The sequence below is a fragment of the Pinus tabuliformis genome, chromosome X (genome assembly GCF_031772625.1).
Source record: "Pinus tabuliformis cultivar Carrire ecotype Pingquan chromosome X, CPIR1, whole genome shotgun sequence".
Lineage (NCBI taxonomy): Eukaryota > Viridiplantae > Streptophyta > Pinopsida > Pinales > Pinaceae > Pinus > Pinus tabuliformis.
This window is the reverse complement of record NC_142308.1, coordinates 920,153,566-920,163,305: the sequence shown is the minus strand read 5'-3', so window position 1 is coordinate 920,163,305 and position 9,740 is coordinate 920,153,566.

The window sequence follows — 9,740 nt, the reverse complement described above, 5'->3', positions numbered from 1 at the left end:
CTCCTATTCCGAGGGTTCTTTATTTGATATACCCTTTGGACCATATCCCTGGTGTGGTGGCCATAGTGGGAATGCCACTTCGCTTTCATCCTCATGATCATGGTAGCCTGGCTCTTGATGAGACCCCCTATCCTGCATTTGACAACTTATAAGTCATTAAGGCATCATTGTTTGTTCTTTTTTCTCTTCTTTTCTTTTCTTTTCCATAAATCACTATCCCATTTATACACAAAGGGTGGTTCAACACTCCTTAAGAGTAGGAATGATGGAAGAAGTCTTAACATCTCAATAGGAAGATATAAACCCTTTGCTCTTATTCCTAAATAATAATCAAAGAGGATTAAGAGGGATCAACATGATAAAGATAAACAATCAGAGCAGAATTAGTAGAACAATGACAACAAAAGATGATAAATAAGCATGTCCTTCCTTCTATCCTCTTACCAATTCAGAGCAATTTCTTATAAAGATGGCGATTTATGATTAACTGATTTCAGTATGTTGTGATTTTGTATCCATTGCATAAGTACATAGATGTATTTTAAAAAGACTTGAAAGAACAGGAGTAATAAGCATCCTCAATTTAGAACAGAAAAAGGAACACACTATTTCACAGGGAGAGCAAAAGAATACAAGTGGTGTTCCTTTTGGAAAAAGGAACAACAAAAGACCACAAATTTTGTTCCTTTGGAAAAGGAAGAACAAAAAACGCAAATGTCATTCCTTTGAAAAAGGAACAACAAAGATGGAAAACATTGTTCCTTTGGAAAAGGAACAACAGAACACACAGATGTCGTTCCTTTGGAAAAGGAACAGCAAAACACACAGAAATCAAAAGCGTTGTTCCTTTGGAAAAGGAACAACAAAACAGGAAAATGTCATTCATTTGGAAAAGGAACAACAAAAATAAAAAAAGTTGTTCCTTTGGAAAAGGAATAGAAAAACACACAAAAATGTCATTCCTTCTGAAAAGGAACAACAGAGATAAAAAAACATTGTTCCTTTGGAAAAAGGAACAAAAAAACATGAAAATGTCGTTCCTTTGGAAAAGGAACAGCAAAAACACACAAATGTCGTTCCTTTGGAAAAGGAACGGCAAAAAGAAAAAATGTTGTTCCTTTGGAAAAGGAATGGCAAAAATCAAAAATAAAGAAAAAGAACCAAATTACAATAAAATGACAGCTGATCCAAAGGGGTTTGCTCTTTTGAAAAAGGAACAGCCAGAAGAAAATGTTGTTCTTTTGAAAAAGGAATAGCAAAAATAATAACAACAAAACGTTGATTCAAAAATATGTACAAAAATGATTCAAGAAAATAAATTATGTACAAACTATAAAAAGAAATAAATTCCTTAATGAATTATAGGTGAGGAAGACTTCTCTTCCTCCCCCAAAATCTCCATATTACAGTCTTGGCGTAGCTGCTGGCAGAAGGACTCCCGAGTGAGTGGTTTGCGATAGAGATGAACTCGGTGGCCGTTTGCCTTGAAGGCATATCTAGAACCGTCAATAGTGATTAGAGTAAGGGTCCCATTATCATGTGTCTTCTGGATTTCGTATGGTCCCAACCAACGAGTCTGGAGTTTCTCGGGGAAGTCCTGAAACCTGGAGTCGTACAAAAGAGCCCAGTCTCCTTCGTGGACGACTTTATTTTTACTGAGAGCATCATGCCATTTAGCTCGCTGCTATTGGATCAAGGCAGTGTTTTGAAGTGCAAAGAGCCTAATTTTGTCCAGCTCATTGATCTGCTACAATTGATTAATCTGTGCCTCGGTTAGATCTAAGCCAACTTCCTGTGTTGTTCGTAATGTTTGGATATCGAATTCTATGGGGAAAATGGGTTGTTTTCTAAACACTAATTGATAAGGTGAGTAACCAGTGGTGCTTCTCCATGTTGTTCTGTAAGCCCACAGTGCTTCAGGTAGTCTGGTAGGCCAATCACGTCTATGTGACGCAATGGTTTTCATTAGGATTGATTCGATTATCTTATTGCTGCTTTCTACCTGCCCATTTCCTGTGGGTGATATGGAGTAGTGATTTTATGCTGAACATGATAGTTGTTGAGTGTTTCAGCTATTCTGTTCCCAGCAAACTGTGGTCCATCGTCTGTACTTATTTCTCTTGGAAGGCCATAATGTACACAAGAACTATATGACAGAGTCCTCTATAGCTTTTGACAATGCCTCTGCTTCAACCCACTTGGTGACATATTCTGTTGCCACCAAAATATATGTTTTCTGGTTTGATGATGGGTTAATTAGTCCAACGAAATCAATAGCCTATTGCTCGAATGGTTCGATGACTAGCTGTGGTTTCATATGCATCTCATCAAATTAACCAGGGTGTCTTGCTCTCTGGCAACTGTCACAGGCTTGGAAAAATTTATTTGCATATTTGATAATCGTGGACCAATAATACCCAGTATGTAGCACTTTATGTCCAGCTATGCGATCAGTGAAATGTCCACCACATGGTCCGTCATGGAAGTCTTTTAAAATGTCAAAGATTTCATCTTCTCGAACGCATCTCCTGATATGCATGTCTGCTCCTGTGTGGTACAAATAGCCCCCAATCCAAGAAAATCGAGCACTCTGCTGAACAATCTATTTCCGCTCATTAGGGGCTACATGCTTTGGTAATCTACCTACTGCTAGGTAATTGGAAACATCAGCATACCAAGGTGTTTGAATAGCCACAACAAATAGATGCTCGTCCGGAAATTGGTCTTCAACTGCTACTGCATCGATTGGCTTTGGCATTCTTGAGAGAAGATTGGCTACAAGATTTTCTTTGCCAGGTCGATCCTTGATTGTAATATGAAATTCCTGCAATAAAATCAGCCATCTAGTTATTATGTTGTTTGTGATAGGCTTGTTTGCTAAATATTTTATGGCAGAATGATCTGTGTACAAGATAACATGATATCCAGTAATGTAATGTCTAAACTTATTGACAACATGTATTACAGCTAGAAATTTTTTTTTCAGTAACAGTGTAGTTTAATTCAGCAGGGGATAAATTTTTGCTGATGTAATTAATTGCATATCGTTTTTTATCCTCTTCCTGCCCAAGGACTGCTCCAATGGATGTATCTGAGGCATCAGATGATATCTGAAATGGCAAATCCCAATTTGGTCCTCGAAGGACTGGGCTGTGGACACAAGCTTCTTCAGATCCTGGAAAGCATGTTCACATTTTTTTGTCGAAAGAAAATCAACGTTACCAGTTAGTGCATACAGAGGTGCAGAAATGTGCGAATAATGTTCTATAAATCTCCTATAATAACAAGAAAATCCAAGAAAATTGCGTACCTCTGTTTGAGTGGTAGGACTGGGAATAAGAAAAACTATTTGGATTTTGGCTGGGTCTACCAGAATGCCAGCTGCTGAAATATAATGTCCTAGGATAAGTCCTTCAGTCATCATCATATATCATTTTTTGTGGCTTAAACAAAGCCTAGTAGCAATGCAGCGTTGTAGGAATTTTTCTAGGGTATCCAATGCTGGATCGAAATCATCTCCGTATGGTTTAAATTCATCCATGTAGACTTCAAGTCCTTCATTTATTAAATCTCCAAAAATGCTAAGGATAGCCCTTTGAAATGTGGCAGGAGCATTGCATAAGCCAAAAGTTAAAACTCGGTAGGAAAATGTTCCACACAGACAAGTAAAAGTAGTTTTGTCTTGGTCTTCAGGGGCAATTTGAATCTGATTGTATCCGCTGAAGCCACCCAGGAAAGAAAAGAATTTCTTTCCTACCAAAGTGTCTAATACTTGGTCGATGAATGGGAGAGGGAAGCGGTCTTTTTGTGTTTCTTTATTTAGCTCTTTGTAGTCCACACATATTCTCCATTTCCCATTCTTTTTTGTACCACCACAAGTGGAGAGACCCATTTACTATCAGAGATAGGATATATGAAATTGACATCTAAAAGTTTTTGAAGTTCGGCATTTACCACATCTTTTAGATGAGAATTAAGTCTCCTTTGAGGTTGATGAACATGTCTCGCATCTTTTTCTATATAAATGTGGTGTGTACATAATTGGGGGTCAATTCCTACAATATCAGGGTAGTCCCATGCAAATTCTTCTTTATATTTCCTTAACAAATGGATGAGCTTCATTTCTTGTTCGGATGTGAGGTTGGCATTAATGTTTAAGGTTTTTCCCGGTTCAATTTCCACAATTTTACTATTTTCAACAGAGGTAATAGGTATTGTTTGTTCATGTGTATCTTTAAGAGGATCTTCTTCTAATTTGTTATCAAATGCTGCCCTTATCATGTGACATTGTGTACGGGATGTGAGTTCAGTTTGACTACTAAAATTATTAATGGCATTGTCTTCTGTTTGGTCTTTGAAATCAAGTGCCTCTTGTATAGTTGATGGAGATCTAATGTTATCAGTAAGGTATGATAAAGGGTGCCTATTATTTTTTATTATTGTGACACTTGGCTACGCTGAAGGATATAGAACTAAGTTATTGATATTTTGTCCTCTGGTTATAGTCATATTTCCTTGTCGGCAGCCAATATAAGCATCGAAAGTTGCAAGCCACGATCTACCTAAAATCAATGGATGTCCATCAAGTCGGGTTTTGGGATTTATTATCAGAAAATCAGTTGGATATTCCCAGGAATCAACAAACACCATGACATCATGTAGTGTGCCCTTTGGCCTAACCACAGATCGGTCAACCAATTCTAGCAAGGTAGAGGTGGGTTCTATAGATGTAATCCCTAGCTTTTGGAAAGTAGTGGTTGTTAAGATATTGATTGCATCTCCTAGATCAACTAAGGCATTGGGAAGGATCTGACCATAAATTTGCACAGTTACTATTGGATTTCCTGGGTCTTTGTATTTAATGGGTGTTTCTTTTCCTGATACTAAGTCAGATAGAGTGCTGACTACTTGGACTCTTGGATTATTTGTTATATTCCTCCTTGGTTTCTTTACACACAATACTTTGATAGTTTTTGCATATATCAGGATGTCTTGAATGGCTTGGAGGAATGGAATTTTTATGTACAAATTTTGTAATTCTCCAAGAATGTCAAAATCAGGATATTGCATAGGTTGAGGTATGATTAATCGTTCGGGGAATGAGGTAGAGGATGTGGTTGCTTGATTATGAGTTTTTTGTTTATTCACATCCTCTTCTTGTGATAGATGTTCTCTTGGTAACTGATTTTCAACCCGAACTATATTATCTCCCTTGGTTTCAATAATACGTCCAGATCTTAATTGAATATCATTACACTCCCTCAGGTCGGCTCCTATCTCTAGTGTTTTTGTGATTTGGATAGACTGGACCGATCTGTTATTTGGATTGGGGTTGGGTTGGGCTGGGAGTTGTGGTCTCATATTAGACTGAGGATTTTGTTGTAAGGCTGGGAGTGTAGGTTGAGGGAGTAGAATGGTTCCTACTGGCTGATGCATTGGTCTCTGCCAGTTTTCCTAACAAGCTGAACTTTGTGAAGTAGGGGGAGTCCATTTTGGTGGGTATGTGTTACTTTGCTAATATGGTGGAGTGTAAGGAAGATTCGGCCAACTAGATTGGCTTGCTTGATTTAGCCACGGGTTTGAGGAAGGAAACGTCTGCGGTGACCAATTTTGAAACGAGGATTGGGATTGACTTTGCCACATATTATATTGTTTAGAATTATACTACAGAGGCTGAAAAGAAGAAGTTGGGTCTGGAAATATACCATATTGTCTCGGCTACCACTGACGGCGTTGGTTGAGCAAATACACCGATTCTGGCTCTTCTTCTGCTTCCTTATATACTGCTTTCAATCCAGGAAGTGAGGGACAACTTTCCGTACGGTGATCTTTTGTGTAGATGGCACATGTTTGGACTACATCCAGTGGACATTCCTTATGGCTATGATTTTTCCTGCATCGGGGATAGAAGATTTCCAAATTCTGTTCTACCTCCATTTGCTTCTGTTTGGCCTGCATAATATCAAGTCGTGTAGTTAGTGTCCCTAGTATATCGGTTTTTAAATTTTCGAATAAATTTCCAATTTCTACATGCGTTACTCCTTCTGTCGAAGTTTTATTATCTCTTACAAACCGATCATGTTCTACCCGTTTTACTCTTGTGCTGCCTCTCGAGCTCCTGATACATAAATCAATAATTTCAGAAAAATTTTCTTGATAAATATCTCCTTTTCGCATAATGTTTATTGTTTCAATCCGTTGTTCCTTCATGCCCTTTATTAATGTCGTTTTTAACACATTATCAGGTAAAGGTAGTGACGCATAAGGAGATCTTTGTAGATTATACTGGAAACGTTCCACATACTCCTCTAATGTTTCGTTTGGTCTAGCTATCATCTGGAATATTTCGTCCTTCAGTTCTCTAGACCTGCAATAGTCCTGATATTTTTTTAGAAAATATTCTTTCATTTGATCCCAGTTATTTATAACCCTGCCACATGATCCCATAAACCATCTTAAAGCATCCCCTTTTAGTGTAGATGGAAATAGTTTTAGTTTTTGGGGGTCCGTGGTGTAATCATATCCCCTGCGCAGTACATCAAATTCAAATAAAAATGCATCCGGGTCTTCTGATGTAAGACCGTGGAATGTAGGGATATGTTGAAGAGGGATTGCTTTCATAGGCACATTTGCTGTAGAATCCACTATGGGTTATTGTAATATAGAGGTTTGAGTGTTTGGCTGGTTTTGACGCATTGGGTCGAATATATGCCAATAACCTTCTGGGATATCTAGGAGGGTATTCCTAGGTTGAGAGGGAATGGCTTTAACATGAATAGTTTTAATAACACTTCCTCTATCTGGGATAATGAGAGTGCCTAATGTCTGAGGAGATTGAGTTTCTTCAAAGATGATTTTTTCAACACTTCCCTTGTCTAGGCTATTCAATGGTTGAGTTGTCTTGAGAGGAGACCTCGGTTCCTTGATTTCCCCTATCTCTCCTCCTCCTTCACAAAGATTACTGAAATTCCCTTCCTGCAATAGTTCTGGAGTAGAATTTTCAATTTCTTGAAAATCCTGCCCTTCAGTTTGACTATGAACCTCAGTAAAGGCTACAGATGGTGATCCTGTGGCCTTAAGGGATCTAGTAGGCTGTTTAGAAATAACTTTCCTGGGTCATATTAAGGGCTGAGATTATGCTTTCTTGTAGATTTCATCTATGAAGGTTGGTCGGCCAAGGGTCACCGACCCCTTAGCTTTTTCTGGCTTGGGTAGAGGTTTGGAATTTTTTTCTAGCTTTTTCTGCTTAGTCATGCACTCAAATTAACTATTAAATTCTACTCAAACAAAACGGCAGCAAATCTTTAGGAAAGCGGGTAGAGGAGCAGGGATTTTACATGCTCCACACGTAGGTTCTTTCTTCCATTTTTAAAACCCAACTCTTCCCTAACAGGTTCGTACACTACTCTAAAAAAAGAACAAATGGCTACACTCTTTCCCCGGCAACGGTGACAAATGTGGAGCTGTAAAAATGGTCTCTTTCACCTCTAATTACCTCACATTAATATGTCAATCCGGGAACGTTTTGTTATTGTGTCTCAGTCTGAGGCTATCATTTGCCAGAGTAATGCTAGTAGTACAATGTTCAAAAATAAAAGAGTAAATGGATGCTTGTCTACAGCTTAACTACTTCAGAAGGTTAAATCACACATTCAAAAGACTAAGCAACTTATCAGTCAAGGGTTCGGTAGCAATAACCCATCCCTTTGGAAACTGATAGAAAAGGAAATCAGAGAACAGATCATGGACCTGGGAGCCAGATAGTAGATGTCCATGCTCACTACAGCCTAAGACCGTTATCCACGCCAATACCAAGAAATGGAACGGCAGATAAGAAATGGAGCAACAATTAAGAAATCGAACAACAAATCTGAAATGGAACAACAAATACGAAATGGAACATCAGCTAAGAAATAGAACAACAACTAAGTCTCACAAGCAGTAACATCTTACTCTATCAGATCAAGTGCATTAATCATAATCTACAAGAATCAAATGGAAATATTCCACTCTTAAGGGCGGATTGAGTAACACATACCAATGGAATAGCACTGCTTACTGATAAATTATGGAACAACACTTGAAAACCATATACACACACACCACACTTAAATAGTAATCTGATCCAAGTATCGATCTCAGTTAGAAAGAATACGACTGCATTCCAAAATATAACAACATTGTTCTTAAATCTAACAATCGCAAAGAACATAACTTCCAAAATGAATTCCGTAGTGTTAATGAACAAGTGCACAACACAAAGGATTTGTAATGGAACAGTAACAGTATTCTGTAAAAACTAGTAGTATTATATCAACTCCTAAAAGAACAGTAATATGATGTAGAGTGAATACAATAGTTCTGTCTATAGAAACCTTCATAAATTAAACATAACAGAGTATGTGATGTAAACTTATAAAACACATCAGATTACCAAATAACGTCGATAAGCAAACCACGCGTAAACCAAACGTAATAATACAAGAGCAAGTGTCCTCCAGGGCCAGGCCCTTAGCCTCCAGGGGTACACCGCTTGAAGTTATTCTAGACTCAGAGATGAAATAGTAACCAAGTTTGTATTAATGCACAGATCAGAATTACAATAAACTAGTCCTTAACGAGACTCGATGATCAAAGTTCTGATCTTAAAAGAAATTACATAAAAACATAAAAGTATCTAACTCTCTCCTGAGCTAATAGTGCTGCCCCTTTTATAAGGGTGCCGACGAGATATCTAAGTGCAGAAATAGATAAAACAATGATCCCTCAGGATCAATGATCTTGAGGGATTTGCCGAACCGTTCGTCCTCAGTCATCTCTTTCCTTTCCTGCACCGAGCCGATATCTCCAGTTCCTTTCCAGGGCTGATTCACTTTGATTTGCTTTTCCTTGTTTGCATACGATCTCCCGTAAAAGGGACAACAGTTAACACGTCCTTGTCCTTTCCTTTGGAACAACAACTTCTCGTTTTTCCTCCTTCCTGCATAAGGAAATGACAATTGTCAGAGTTTTCGTTTTGCATATTAATATCACATGTTTTATTACAATCCTTTATCGTTTTCCTAGTTCATGATGCAAAAGGTTTGTAAGCTCTAATGAAAATATACTGAAATAATCATCGAAAACATACCTTCTTTAGTACTCCACCCAGGGTATACGGCTAGATTCTTCACATAATTTCCTCTGGTTATGGTCATACTGCCTGTCCAGCAACTGATATAAGAATCAACAGTTGCTAGCCAAGGTCTTCCTAAAATTAAGTGATGTCAATCTAGCCAATTCCTAGGACTAATAATCAAAAAATATGTCAGATATTCCCAAATGTCTACAAAAACCATAACATCCAGTAATGTTCCTTCTAGCCTAATGACTGAGTGGTCAGCAAGTTCTAGCAAGGTAGTTGTTGGTTCCGAGGCTGTGATGCCAAGTTTTTCGCAAGTTGTTGTTGTGAGAATGTTAATGGCTGCCCCTAAATCAACTAAAGTATTGCGAAAAGAGCAACCATTTATCTGTACTCTGATAATGAGGTTTCTTGGGTCTTCATATTTTACAAGTGTCTCTTTGCCTAGTAATAGATCTGAAAAAGCCTTGATAAGATGGACAGTTGGGGTTATTTTTGTTTTCCTCACAGATTTCTTTATACGCAATTCTTTAATAGTTTTGGCATATATTGGAATGCCTTGAATACCCTGCAGGAGGGGTATTTTTCTATAGATATTCTTGAGTTCACCTAGAAGATC